Source organism: Lampris incognitus, unplaced genomic scaffold (assembly GCF_029633865.1).
Source record: "Lampris incognitus isolate fLamInc1 unplaced genomic scaffold, fLamInc1.hap2 scaffold_298, whole genome shotgun sequence".
NCBI lineage: Eukaryota > Metazoa > Chordata > Actinopteri > Lampriformes > Lampridae > Lampris > Lampris incognitus.
The window spans coordinates 23,125-37,980 of record NW_026611256.1 but is presented as its reverse complement, the minus strand read 5'-3'; positions in this window follow the sequence as shown (position 1 = coordinate 37,980).

Sequence of the window (14,856 nt, the reverse complement as noted above, 5' to 3'; positions counted from 1 at the left end):
CAAGTCCAGAATCAACATCCTGTGCATCAATAGACTACTACCACAGTAATACCATCAGAATCATCACACTGTCATTCATCAAACTGCTCGTTTCTCTCATCATCTGACTCCCCAAGTTCAAAGTCCAGTTGTGGACCATCCTGCTGTTTTTGGTTACTGCAGGTCTGTAACCTGCACATGTCTGTGCATGGAAGTCCATTTGACAGGCACATGCAGCTTGGCATTTTGCATGAATGCACACACTTGCATGTTAGCATTTCCAAGACCACATCTGGTGCAGGTGGGGAGCGCATCCAGTAAATGGCCAGCTTGCCTTCATCGTCTGTCCATCCATACTCAGTAGGGCTTGGCACCACAGGGTTAGCCTGCAGACAGCACTTCCATATTGCTGCCTGATAGTTGGCTCGTTGAACATGCATAAAGAGACAGTCTCTACATGGTGGCAGCTGGCTGGACTCAACCTCTCCCCTTTTGGTACAGAAGAGCTGGCAACGCAGTTTGTTCACCTCAGCAGTGCTGCTATTAGCAACATACATCCGACAGGTGAACTGCTCAATTTTCTGGAACAGCTCATCACTCACATTCCATGTCTGTCCCAGTTGACTAAAAGTCTCTTGGCAGGAAGTGTGCTTTCTCACTATCTTCAGGGCATTCAGCTTCCCTCGACCAGCGAATGCACTGACAGTGTCGCAGCCTGTGAAGGCATGTAAGCCAATTAGGCTGTCACAGATGCTGTCTCCAAGTGAACTTGCCAGTTTGGTGATGTCGACAAACCGTGTGCGGTTCTGAGTCCCACACTTCTGGTAGATGGGACAGGTGATGTCCTTCTGGAAGCCAAGACAAAGCACCATGACATCAGTGTCCTCAGCTGTGATGATAACTGACTTTGAGCCCGCATTTGCTGCATGCAATGCATGCAGGAGCAGACGGGTGTCAGCTTCTTCATGTGTGGAGTGCAGTTCTGCTGCTTCCTCACACCCATCTTCTGTCAACTTGTAGCATGTTTCCTCACAGGTCATGTACAACACCTTGCCATGCAGCATAGCTCTGTATCGTGGGAGTTTCCACTCTTCCACCAGAAACTTGATGAGACTGGTCTTGTTGGAGGAACTGCACAGAAATTTTCTCCACTGCTGGACGTGGTGTCCCCCTGAAAGATTCTTATACTGGAGAGTGATGTCTCCACCCCGGTTCAGTCGTTCAGCATCTTTGATCGAAGTCTGGTGATAGACATCAAAAACAACATCAATCCTCCCACTCCGTGCTCCCTCATGGAGGACCTGGGTCAAGGCTGACTCTGCCACCTGTGCAAAGGTTTTGTTGTTGCCATTCATTTTTTGGACCAGGCTCATCCCATCAATGATGGAAGTAGATGGGATTGGGATGTCTTCTGCAGGAGATACATTCTTTTCAAGCTCTGTTTGTTTTTCGTAAGGACCCATCAGCATTTGCCAGTGCCCATGGTAGTGGGCCCAATGGGTAGGCAAGGACATCCTTCAGATTCACCTTCCTGCTTTCAGCCACCAGGATCATGTGACTGAAAAGGTTTCTATCTGCCTTCAGAACTACATCCTGTGCTTTCTTTCCATGAGCTTGTTTTGTGCTGACATTGGAGAATGTTTTCAGAATTTGCTTGGTCATCTTGTCGTGGAATTTCACAGGTGGTGGGTCTGCATCTAACCTTGTTTGCTGGAATGCTTGGTAGGCCTCTTCTCCTTTCTCAAGAGCTCTCAAGAGATCTATGGTCACATCAGGTGGAGCCATGTTGCCAGTGGAGAGGCTAACCAAATCAATCTCATCAGGGGACATAGGATTGAGCCAGTTATTCTCCATAAGGTCCATGAGAGACTGGACATCTGCTTCATCTCTCTTGATCCTTGGACTCTGTAGATCTGGATGAGACCATTTGCACCTGCCTTGACCTGTCAGGTCTCTCAGCTGTCTGAGGTACATGCCTCTATACTCAGCTGTGAGATAATATTTGGTCACAGCTCCTGGCTTCAAGCTGAATCCCTTTGTCCCTCCAGCTGTTTGGGTGTCTTTGTTCACCGTTTCTTCTATAGCTTGGTCAACAGGGATTCGGCCAAAGGGATTGGTGGAGCCCAGTTGGACTGAGAAGCCTCCTTCCATGAATTCTGTGTACACATCTGGGTGTGTGATGGGCAGCTCAGACATCTGGGCGTAGTAGTAGGGGAGGTAGCGTGCATAATTCATCCTGTCATAAGCAAAGCACCATGGGATCATTGCTCGAATGCTAGCCAAGTGTAGCATCCAGTCTCCCTCTCTGGATGCTCGGATGAGCCCCAACAAGATTTCAACCATGTCCAAATAGGACATCCAGAAGTTCGAGAGGCTGCCGTTTCCACCTCTAAGGAACTCACGGTAGACTTCAAATAGATCCATGATGCGTGTACAAGAGCTGTTCTCGAGGACCTCCTTCAAAGCATGTTGTGAGACTTCTTTCCCAAGGCTGTCAATGGTCTTCAGTGTCTCATTCAGGTGAACCATGTCATTCCTGTGAGTTTCTTCCAACCAGGACAGGAAACCATTCAAGGTCAGTCGCATGAGAGCCTCATACAGGAGCTTGTGTAGTCGCACTGCCCTGTTGTACTTGCGGCCATCCATAACACCAGCAATTGAGCCTTCTGCAATCATGCTGGACTCAATGCAGAGGTCTTTGAGTCCAGCATCTTGGAAACGCTTTCCTATTATTGCCAGCAGTGTGCAGATGGTGTGGAATACCCCAAGCCTAACGATGATATCATGGAACTTGTCATGGTGTTTCCATGTGATCTCGACAGCCTTCGCATACAGGGCTTGGTCAAAGACACAGACAATCTTCCTCAGGCCTAAGCACTGCATGATGCTCAGTGACTGGTTAAGCACCTCGTTGACAGTAGACATTTGTGTCGCTGGAGCATTGATGGTAGCCAGATAGCCTATATTGTCGGGGATGACCGTCATCTCTCCTCGAGTCAGGATGTTGAAGCCTGTCCAGCTGCTGACTGACTGTTCTTCTTGTTGTGACATGCGTGCTAGGACCCAAAGAAGGTTTTTCTCTCTGGCAAGCTTAGTATTGGCTGCAGTATCGGCATCTGACTTTTTGCTTTGTGGTGGCCCTACCCGTTGTCCAGCATTGTAAGTTGGTAACATTGGTGGGGGTCCATCAATGCTTCTCTTCTTTGTTTTGGGAACAGTGGGCATGGGTTGGACAGGAAGTGGGTTGACTGGCTTTGCTTGCACAGCAATCCCATTGACTCTGTGAGATGTTCCCTCACCACTGACAGTTTCTTCAAGACGGTCGATATTGTCCCAGGCTAAAGTTGTGAATATGCCAGGATGGATGTTAGCTGGAAGGGCAATGCCACTCCCTGATGATGAGAGTTTCTGGAGACACAGGGCAGTGTTGATCTCTTCCATCTGTGAATAGGACACACTGTGACCAAGTCGGTTGAGGATGTTTATCAACTCTACATTTCCTGTCAACGATTTGACACTGAATGGCAGAACAATGTGCTTGGAAGGCTTGGTATTTCCACATGTCACTGCATATACTATGTCATGGCCAAATGACTGCAGAAGGGACTGCACTCTCTGGGATGCATGATCAGGATCATTTGAGCCTGTGAGTAGAGAGTACAGGAAGATAATGAGCGACTCTGGAATGGTAGGACATTCTGCTTCTGGTTTGACTTCAGGCGGCCAGGTTTGAGGAACATCTTGACTTTTAATGTCTGCTCTCAATTTGATGGCTGCTTTGGCTATAACATCTTGTGCACTGACACTTTTCAGGGTCTGCAGCTCCCTTTTGAGAGACTGATTTTCTTTGGCAAGTTCCCTCATGGACAAGTTATCGGGATAGAGGAGGAATTTTCCTTTCTCATCAGGGAATATCTGCAAGGCTCCAGCAAACTCACTCTCCAGGTTTCGCCTTATGTGCTTCTTGGTTGATTACTTGACTTGGGCAATGCCTTGGGAGTTCATTTAAGCTACCAGTCTAGAAGAGAGATCAGTCATTGTCATCACCTGAGGATTGCCAAAAAGCTCCATCCTGATGAAGAGGAACAGCTCATTGTATGCCTTATTCACAGCAGCTTCATACTGGGCTGCAGCATCATCATCTTCATTGCTGGCAACCTCTCCTTTGGAAACCTCTTCTTTGGTGTAAAGTCTATAGCATGACCTGTGGTAGTGCCCTTCAGCTGCTACAAGGTCTCTACTCACAATGGCAAGGATTCTGCTGTCCCTTTTCTTTGTGGCTGCACTCCTGATCTTTGCATCAGCTCGCAGTTCTCGACACTGCACCAGTACTTCTCTCGTATTCTGTCTCTTGGAATATTTGCTGTTTTTCTGACAAAATATGCACTCTGCATCATAAGTCCTAGATGTACTTGGAGCATGTTGAGCTACTCTCTTAGATTGTTTCCCTTCAGCAGAGACACAACTTTTCTTTTCTTTTGCAAGGAGGCCATCAAGAATTTGCTTCATAGTGAAGATACTGCGACACTTTCTGTGGTAGTAGATTGCTGGAATCTGTCCCTCAGGAATGTCTTTTGCCAGTTTCAAAACTGGTGCATGATTTCGTATCTGAGCTGCCCTGAGCAGAGTTCTCCATGAGTCGACACTTTGTAGTGAAACCAGCTTATCTGTATCATCAGAACAGTGGATAATGCACTCCACCCGTGGGCGCTTTGGTATTGGGTAAAAACTTGCTTGTTCACCAGTGGCCATATTCAGTCAGTTTTCACCTGCCACATACAAACAAATACATGTAACTTAGGTGTATGAACACTACTAAAACAAAGTTTACTTTGCTTCACCAGCGTCATATTACCATTATTTATCTTACATAGCCACAAATAGATACATTACCTAGTTGCTATGCAACAGCTGTATTTTGTCCACATGAGGCCGCTAAAATCAACACAAGATGAAAGTTCCTCGTAGCCACTTTAACTAATCATATTAACATATACATTAAAAGAACATGCTAACATTATGGGAAATTAGCTTACAATCTTCTCCAGAGTGAGACAAGAAGATAGATACCAGCTTCCTCTATATGTGTTTAGTAGAAAGCTATCTGGCTGCACGTTAGCCTAGCTTAGCACAATGAATGGAAGTACACAGTACTGGTTATCCTTGGTTGTTGGCCAACTAAGAACTGTCCCAGAGTTTAAGCTAGGCTAATCAGTACCAGGGGTGTTGAAATGCTATATTTGTAAAAATCTGGGCAAATACACAATCGTGAGAGGCACAGAAACAGGTTTCCTGAAAGAAAAATGAAATAGCTGCTCATTTGGAAAGGTTATCATGTATTATTTTACTTCTGTTAGTGTACCAAATAAAATGGCACCAGTGAAGTTGTGTCACCTTGGGTGATATCGATATCTGGTCTGACCCATGGACTAACTGGCTTTGGTCTAGTTAGTTTCTTAGTAATAATGCCCTTCTAATTTAAGGTTCACAATCACCTCACACAATGAAATAGTATGGGTATATTATACATTTCCTGAATCTTTACAGTCCTGTGAGTATTCCAGTTTTTGTGTTTTGTGTCCCTGATATTCCTAGATGCCACAGGGCTAAAAGAAAGTATATAGTTTAGGCGAACATTGCAGAAAGATGTGTGTTATTGACGGGTTGAAGAGCTCAAGTGACCTCTATATTTGTGAGAAATATCCACAACAGGGCTTGAATGAAAGCTAAGAAGGTCCCCTTTAAAATGATACCAAAGACAATATTATAGAACATTGAAAAATGTCCTGACCATGAGGCTAAACCAGGATATGCACGAGCGTCTAAAATGCAATTTACTTTAGGGGGTGGTTAACTTCATGAGCTGATAACTGTGATACAGCTGCCACTCAGGAATGGTTATCATACCAAAATATCATCTACAGACATGGATCCTTTCAAAAATTATAAGTAAGTTTTGCCACCTTGAGTGTACCGAAATAGGAAATTTTGGGCTCTGGCCCATGGACTAATACTTGAATGTCCTTTTATGATGGACAGGCTAGCTACAGTCTCCTCTTTTACAATGAGGCACATCTCTGTAAGGGGATGAAGCAAGTTGGGCCCATGGGACTGCTGAGGCTATTTTCTGTCATGAAAATGAAGCGTTGAGTTTACTCGAGAGAGCCCCGGTCGAGAGGAGGGAGGGGAGGCTTTCAAAGCTGAGCGAGAGCCAACAGGAACAGAGGGAGATGAGTGGGGGTGGGGGGAGGTGATCTGTGGCGGTACCCAATAAAGCAAAACCACAGTGTAACCATGTAGACCATCACAGCCGCCTCAATACTGCCGTCCAGGTCAAGATTAATTGCTTCCTGGAAAGAAAAGAGAAGTTGCAACCTGGTATTTGGGATTAGGTTTCCAATCTGGAACAAGGCTGTCGCACTGCTGCCAATTACACAGCAATTCTGTACAAGGCACGTTTCAGTGACTTCAAATAATATTAGAGGAAAACTGTGGTAATGAATATTAAATGGTTGGAGTGGGATCAGCAGTGGAGGAGTTGGTCGTCGTAGACTCACAACCAGGCTAAAGACACAGTATTAGAGCCTCCAACACATGCTGCCTTCATCTATGGTCCACATACTTTAAAGCTTGTGACAATTTTACTAATATTCTAGTTCACTGGCATTATGTTGACATGTTTTACATATCTTCCTTGGATTGAGAGTTGGTCATTGCTGACATAGAGTATAAAAGGTTCAAACCCTCAATGCTATCATTACGGACCAAGTTTGCTAGCCTCTCTCTCTCTCGCTCTCTCGCTCATTCGCTCATATCATCATCATCATCATCAGCCACTTCTCTGGGGTCAGGTCATGGTGGCAGCAAGCTAAGTAGGGCACCCCAGACATCCCTCTCCCCATCAATACCCTCCAGCTCCTCCTGGGGGATCCCAAGGCATTCCCAGGCCAGATTGGACATGTAGTCCCTCCAGTGAGTTCTGGGTCCACCCCGGGGTCTCCTCCCAGTTGGTCCTCCAGGACCAGTCTGTGATGACGGAAGTCAGCACACCCCAATCCCCGCCTTTGCCTGCCGCCCAGCCTGCATTGCACCCCACCCCAATGCTCATCCCTTCGGGTGGTGGGTCCACAGGGTGGTTTGCTAGCCTGTAGTATATTTTATTTCAAAAAGCAACGTGACCTGATATTTGGCAGATACGGGCCTTTACTGGCCCCTTACAGCCTTTTATTTTGTCTGCCCAACAAAAAAAATGACACCCTAACTGAATTTTGCCAAAGGCCACAAAAGCAAAACCAAAAGTCGCTCTCAGAACTGCACAGTCTGTTTTGTGAACATTTGGGAGCTCTACTGGTCATGCTGGCGGCCTACGGCATGTATCGATATGATGAAATCAGTGCAAATACTCGTACATCCAGGCCTTTAGCAGAGGCAGGCCACCGGAGCAGATATCATTTGAGACCAGACACCTGTGAGACTTTTTACAGTAGATGTGATTCTCACACACAACAAGCATGATTTTCTTCTCGGTAACATTTGTCTGCAGTCACATCTGTGCGTAGTATTGGTAGAACAACAGGCAGCACGGTGGCCCAGTGGTTAGCGATGTTGCCTCACAGCAACAAGGTCCTGGGTTCGAACCCCAGGCCGTCCCAGGTCCTTTCTGTGTGGAGTTTGCATGTTCTCCCCGTGTCTGCGTGGGTTTCCTCCGGGTGCTCCGGTTTCCTCCCACCATCAAAAAGACATGCATATTAGGGTTAATACTCCTGTCTGTGCCCTTGAGCAAGGCAAAGGAAAGAAGAACTGGAGTTGGTCCCCGGGTGCTGCAGCTGCCCACTGCTCCTATACTATAGGATGGATTAAATGCGGCGAACACATTCATTGTAACCAAACAACTGTACAATGACTACATAAAGTGGCTTTCATTCATTCATGTAGTCTGTTGTAGTCCAGTAAGCCTGGTCTAAACTCTATTATACTATTATGATGATGCATTTCTCTCTCTCTCTCTCTCTCTCTCTCTCTCTCTCTCTCTCTCTCTGTCTGTCTGTCTGTCTGTCTGTCTGTCTGTCTGTCTGTCTGTCTGTCTGTCTGTCTATCTCTCTCTGGCCTTTTAAATTACTTTCTGGAGGCAGGGGATTATCGGCCAGGGAGATAAGGGGAACACGGGATGAGACATTGTATTTTGCCGTCTACATCTGTCTTTCTTCATGAAGTGGTTGGAGTCTGGTGAGTCTTGCATTGAACTTAAACAGAAAGAGAGAAAGAGGAGAAGCTGGATTTTTTTCTCTTTCTCTCCCTCTCCCTCTCTCTCTAGCTTGTCTCTTTGGGATCAATAGAGGGCCTGAAGAGACCAGAGGCACAGGGACAACTGTCAAACAACATTTAAATGTTGAAAAAAACAAAACAAAACAACAGAAAACAAATTATTAGCCTGCCCTGATTGCGAATTTAAGTTGCAAAATTACAATACATAATAAAACCCACATATGAGTGTGTGTGTGTGGGGGGGGGGGGTATACCAGGTTTTTCGATCTTAATGGGGACATTTTGTCCCCATTAAGATCGAAAAACCTGGAAACACATATACCTTGCGGTGACATTTGATGGGTCCCCGTGAGGAGAAGGGTCTATTAGGATTAGGTTAAGGTTAGGGTAAGGATTAAGGTTAGGCATGTAGCTAATGATGGTTAAGGTTAGGATTAAGGGCTAGGGAATGAATATAGTCATGACATGGTGTGTGTGTGTGTGTTTCTGTCTACCCGCTTGTCTCTCTGTGTAGTCCTAGAGGCTGGATCCTAACAGTCAGACTACACACACTGATTCACATAAGCCCCCAGTGCTCTCGCTTCCCTTAAGCAGGAGCCATGGCTTACTGATGCCAGCTTTAAGCAAGCGAGGGCAAACACGGGAACGGTGGCATATCAGTTACACAGGGAAGACGTCCCCTGATGATTCAGTTTGCATCTTTTGCAAAAGAAAATCACTATGGCATAATTTAAACAATGTGGTGCCCCCCCCCCTCTTGATCTCACTGGCACTGGGATACAAGGATTCTCTCTGAACCTCCTTATGGAGCACTACTGGAGGCTGGTGTGCTCTGCCCAGTACTCCCAGTACCATTCATATCACCGTCCTTCCTCATTGTGCTGTGATTTTATAAGACTCACATTTGTGTGTGTGTGTGTGTGTGTGTGCGTGCGTGCGTGCGTGCGTGCGTGCGTGCGTGCGTGCGTGCGTGCGTGCGTGTGTGTGTGTGTGTGTGGAGTTATACCCGCCTGGATTTGCATATTAATGCGATGTCCTCTTTGTGCCTATACAATGTCACTCAGATTTCACAGCAGTGAGCGAGATCGGATGGCGTAGATGGGGGAATAAGGAATGGGGAGAGGAAAGACGGAAGCATCCAGAGCGATGGGATTAAGGTGCGCCTGGTTGTTGTTAGCCTCTTAGAAATAAGGCACATTTGAGCCCTGGGTGCTCTGGTCCTTTAGGCCCCGTCTTTGGCAGTTGCTGCCCAACAAAGAGGAACAATGGTCCTGTGTAAATGCATTCATTTGCATTTACACAAGTTTGCTCATGTTTAATACAAACCCCTCATGTGCCGACACGTCCAGGTCTGAGGGTCTTGAATAAATCCCATTTCTTTACATGGAGACGGCGTTCCCTGCACGTTGGTCCACATCACGAGCCACTCTTTGTCTCTCTCTGTCTAGGGGGGATCCCCAGGTCCGCTACTTAGCAACTGTTTCCACGGCTACAAAGTTGCTCCATCTCTCGCCTCCACCTCCTCAATAAGTCACCGATGTCCTCCTGTTATATTGTGTCCACTCACTAACACACACTGACAGCATAAATAGATGAAGGGAAGTGTTGAAATTATTGCCTGGCGTCCTCCGCTGATTATCATCTGCTCTCAAACAGTGGCCTTTAGTCGGCCGTTTGCTGTTTTCCATGAAAACAATACCAAGCTATCTGTCCGTCCATACGTATTGAAAAGGGTCAACCAAATGTGTCCAACCCAAGCATCACTCAGCGCTGTGCCGAGATGTTCTTCTGCGTTGAGAGAAGGCGGCTATTTTCAGCCTTTTGGTCCTTTTATTGGTCTTTTATTGGGGGCTGTGCAAAAGCTAGCTGATGAATGTGACGTCGCTCTCCACTTGGGCACACACATACATACCAGCCCGACTGTCCTGTCTCGTCTCTATAGGGCTACTGCTAGAGATGGATCAGATAACACACACAACTCAAGTCGTCGATTTTATTTGTATAGCCCGGTATCACAAATTACAAATTTGCCTCAAGGGGCTTTACAGCAACACAACATCCCGTCCTTAGACCCTCGCATCGGATAAGGAACGACTCCCTAAAAAAACCAGCATGCATGCACACAACCTGCTCCTCTCCTATCGGCATTCACTTGCAGATTTGGGTACAAATACGATCGCTGAGTGTCCTTTATGTTTCGTACTTCTCCCTTTGCATTGTTTCGTTGGTTGTGTCATCTTTGCACACCCTCTGTGTCTGTACGCACTATGGATGCTTTGACATTTTTTTGCCATGCATGTGCATCAACATCGCATGACAAATTCCAGTTCATTTTCTGCACTTGGCAACCAGACGAGACTGACACGCACGCGGTCATGCGTGCACATGCAGACGTGACAGGGAAGGAGGCACGTCACTGCCGCGTTCTCGAGTCAGCCCAGATTGGGTCCATAGAGACGAATCGGAATAATGATAAAGAAAATAACATAAAGCCGCCGGGCTGCATTCAGACTTGAATGCAAATGTTGGAGCCAAAGAAATTTCTATTTATATCGCCTCTAAAAATAGACTTCCTTCTCCATAGAAACATGAATTCCTTCTGAGCGCTGAATTACTCTCAAGCTGCTGCCGCCGCTGCCGTGTGTGTGTGTGTGTGTGTGTGTGTGTGTGTGTGTGTGTGTGTGTGTGTGTGTGTGCGTGTGTGCGTGTGTGCGTGTGTGCGTGTGTGCGTGTGTGCGCGTGCACATGTGCACCTGGGTGAATGTGTTTCTGCTCATCTGCTCATACTAACAGACAACAAAAGGAAAAAGCAAATGACTAATTGTATCATCTCAGCACTGTCAGCTTTTTCTCTGGGAGTCTTCATTCTCTCTGGGAGCCTCATGGAGAGATGATCTTACACTTTCTTGATGTTTAACCCCCCCTTCCATCTCTCAGAATGATACAAGCCAACAGCCGCATCGTAGGAATTGGAAAATATATGAAGTCACTGTCAGTCTCCTGTGTGTGTGTGTGTGTGGGGGGTAACTGGATTATTTCAATATCAAACTATTTGATTATGTCATTGAAATGGATTATATGAAATGACAAATAACATTATAAATGTCATTTGAGTTTGCCGATCTGCCTTTTCTTGCACAAGAAAAGGTGGACCTGACATGGCCTTCTTTAAGAAACAATCCAGAAATGTCCTTTCTGATACTCTCCACCGCTAGCCTAACTGAGGCAATAGCTGATGTCTAAATCCTGAATGTTTCTGCACTTCTCATTTTAATGGTTACTGTCGGGTAGGATTTGCCAGCAAATGAATGATACAAAAAAAAAAGTGTTTTCACCACAGTAGCAAAATGCAAAGTGGAGAGGGCAGGCAGTGGTGGCGAATTTGAACAGCAGGTAAGGATTTTGCGGCTAACAAGCGGATCAAGTCTGTCGAAGAAGTTAACCGTCATAAAAATAACAGCTAAAACTCAGTTTCAACCATGTTTTGTTTTTTTCTTAGCGGTAGAGAAGGCGTTGACTCAACAGCACTGGCGTCTGATTCATTTTGCAGAGGTCTCTGGGATTTGGAGTAGTCAAATGCCAAAGCCACCATCACCAAATATGTCATTAAGTTAAACAAAAACAGCAATCCAAAGGAAGCACTCTAAAGCCAAGGAGTGGTTTCCAGAACATTTTCAGAGTTCATGGTACTCAGGGTGTGCTATGTATTTTGGCTTGTAGATTAGCTTGACATCGAGGCCTTTAGCATTTGAGAGAGAACTAAAGTCAGCAAATCTCCCTCCTGGAAGCACAATTCATTTTTGGGAGCACATTTTAAACACAGTAGTAATACAAGGTTGTAAATATCTAATATGAAGCCACAACTGCTGTCTGCCAGTGCTGACAGAGAGGAAGCAGCTGGTGAGGCTGGGGAAAATCACATCCGGCACTTGGACAATCAGCACTGGCGCCCCCCAGGGATGTGTGCTCTCCCCTCTACTCTTCTGCCTCTACACAAATGACTGCACCTCAGGTGACCCGTCTGTTAAACTCCTGAAGTTTGCGGACAACACAACCATCATTGGCCTTATCCGGGATGGTGACGAGTCTGCATATAGACGGGAGGTTGAACAGCTGGCCCTCTGGTGCGGCCATAACAACCTGGAGCTGAACAGGCTCAAAACTGCGGAGATGACAGTGGACTTCAGGAGGAGTCCCCCCCAACACTGCCACCCGCCTCAACATACTCAACAGCACAGAGTTTACAGTGAAAACCTACAGATTTTTGGGTTCCACAATCTCCCAGGACCTAAGGTGGGCATCCAACATAGACACAATCCTCAAAAAGGCCCAGCAGAGGATGTACTTTCTCCGCCAGCCCAGGAAGTTAAATCTGCCACAGGAACTGCTGATTCAGTTCTACACTGCAATAATCCAGTCTGTCCTCCGCACATCCATAACTGTCTGGTTTGGATCGGCCACCAAACAGGACAGGGACAGACTACAATGGACAGTTGAGTCTGTAGAGAAATCACTGGTGCCAACCTGCCCTCCATTCAGGACTTATACATCTCCAGAGTCAGGAAACGGGCAGGCAACATCACTGCAGACCCATCACACCCTGGTCACAACCTGTTCCAACTCCTCCCCTCTGGCAGGTGCTACAGAGCACTGTACCCCAAAACAACCAGATATAAAAAGTTTCTTTCCGCAGCTGTCATTCAAATGAATGCTTAACACTGTCATTAAATCCAGCCTTTTTGTATGTACTGTACGTATACTGGTACACTCTGTCATATCCATGTATGTAAGTACGTACACTCACTGGCCACTTTATTAGGTACACCTTGCTAGTACCGGGTTGGACCCCCTTTTGCCTTCAGAACTGCCTTAATCCTTTGTGGCATAGATTCAGCAAGGTACTGGAAACATTCCTCAGAGAGTTTGGTCCATATTGACATGATAGCATCACGCAGTTGCTGCAGATTTGTCGGCTGCACATCCATGATGCGAATCTCCCGGTCCACCACATCCCAAAGGTGCTCTAGTGGATTGCGATCTGGTGACTGTGGAGGCCATTTGAGTACAGTGAACTCATTGTCATGTTCAAGAAACCAGTCTGAGAGGATTCGAGCTTTATGACATGGCGCGTTATCCTGCTGGAAGTAGCCATCAGAAGATGGGAACACTGTGGTCATAAAGGGATGGACATGGTCAGCAACAATACTCAGGTAGGCTGTGGCGTTGACACGATGCTCAATTGGTACTAAGGGGCCCAAAGTGTGCCAAGAAAATATCCCCCACACCATTACACCACCACCACCAGCCTGAACCGTTGATACAAGGCAGGATGGATCCATGCTTTCATGTTGTTGACGCCAAATTCTGACCCTACCATCCGAATGTCGCAGCAGAAATCGAGACTCATCAGACCAGGCAACGTTTTTTCAATCTTCTATTGTCCAATTTTGGTGAACCTGTGCGAATTGTAGCCTCAGTTTCCTGTTCTTAGCTGACAGGAGTGGCACCCGGTGTGGTCCTCTGCTGCTGTAGCCCATCTGCCTCAAGGTTCAACGTGTTGTGCGTTCAGAGATGCTCTTCTGCATACCTCGGTTGTAATAAGTGGTTATTTGACTTACTGTTGCCTTTCTATCAGCTCGAACCAGTCTGGCCATTCTCCTCTGACCTCTGGCATCAACAAGGCATTTTCGCCCACAGAACTGCCGCTCACTGGATATTTTCTCTTTTTCGGACCATTCTCTGTAAACCCTAGAGACGGTTGTACGTGAAAATCCCAGTAGATCAGCAGTTTCTGAAATACTCAGACCAGCCCGTCTGGCACCAACAACCATGCCACGTTCAAAGTCACTTAAATCACCTTTCTTCCCCATTCTGATGCTCGGTTTGAACTGCAGCAGATCGTCTTGACCATGTCTACATGCCTAAGTGCATTGAGTTGCTGCCATGTGATTGGCTGATTAGAAATTTAACGAGCAGTTGGACAGGTGTGCCTAATAAAGTGGCCGGTGAGTGTATGTATGTATGAGGCATGTATGTAAGTAACCTGCTAACATCTATTTCAGCATCTCGGATATATCCTCTGCACCATTGCACTTTATCACCTCTTATCTCGCCTGTATATAGTCAATCCTTGTGTATATACCTGGAGATTGTTGTGTTGTAGTGTTGTTATTCTATGTTAAGTACACTGAGAGAGCCACAAAACTGGAGTCAAATACCATGTTTGTGGAAACCTACATAGCCAATAAACACGATTCTGATTCTGATATTTTACAGCATGAAGAGTTGGCTAGTGAGTCAGCCATGAACCCAACAGTGTACTCCGCTCCATGCAAGACAACTGTTCATTTGAATCAGCGGACAGCCTGAAGTCCAAAGAGACGCATTTTAATGAACGAACTGAGCGTACATCAAAGGCAGCTGGAACAATAGTCGTCACTCCTCCAGCGGTGATGGGGTGATCATCTTCACCCTGCTCAGTGCTAAAGTCAACTTAAACTGCACGATAAGGGGCTCATTTGCATAGATCCAGTTATTACTGCCCACTTTGTGGTAACGCTACACCGAAATTGCAAAAATAGCTTGTATTCCCTGTCTTGCTTATCATGTATG